Here is a 545-nt window from a genome sequence, read left to right as displayed (position 1 = left end):
CCCACCTCCTCACACTCAGTCCTCGGCCAGTCAACCCCAGTTTGATGGCAGAGAAGCGCAGGTGTGGGGCGAGCCCGGCAGTCCTGCGCTGCGCCTTGGGGTGGTTTGGAGGAATGGGGGCCAAGGCGAAGGGCAAATTGGCGCCGCGAAGCCAGCCCAGGGAAGGGCAAGACAGGCGCGACATCTGTCCAACCAGCAGTTCCGCGAGGCGTTAGGAACACGCAAACATTCCCCTTAGGGACAAGGTGGGTGCTTTACTGATTCTATTGCTTCCTGAGATGCAGCGTCCTTTTAGCCAGTTCTGGGCCGCGCTAGAAGTTAAAGCCAGAATGTATGTATGTATGTATGTATGTATGTATATGCATGTATGTATATATGCGTAAGTACGTAAAGCGAAGAACAGTCGCGGCCCCCTCTTTTGCCGGGGAGTCTCGCCATCTCTCCGTTCCCGTCGCTGGTCTGCGCGCTTCGGCAGCGTCACAGAGGGCTGATTAGTGGCCCGGGTTTGCGAGTTCCTCTGAGCAGACTGTGTGCGGGTGTGTGTG

Source organism: Myotis brandtii, unplaced genomic scaffold, assembly GCF_000412655.1.
Source record: "Myotis brandtii unplaced genomic scaffold, ASM41265v1 scaffold475, whole genome shotgun sequence".
Taxonomy (NCBI): domain Eukaryota; kingdom Metazoa; phylum Chordata; class Mammalia; order Chiroptera; family Vespertilionidae; genus Myotis; species Myotis brandtii.
This window is presented reverse-complemented; position numbering follows the sequence as displayed.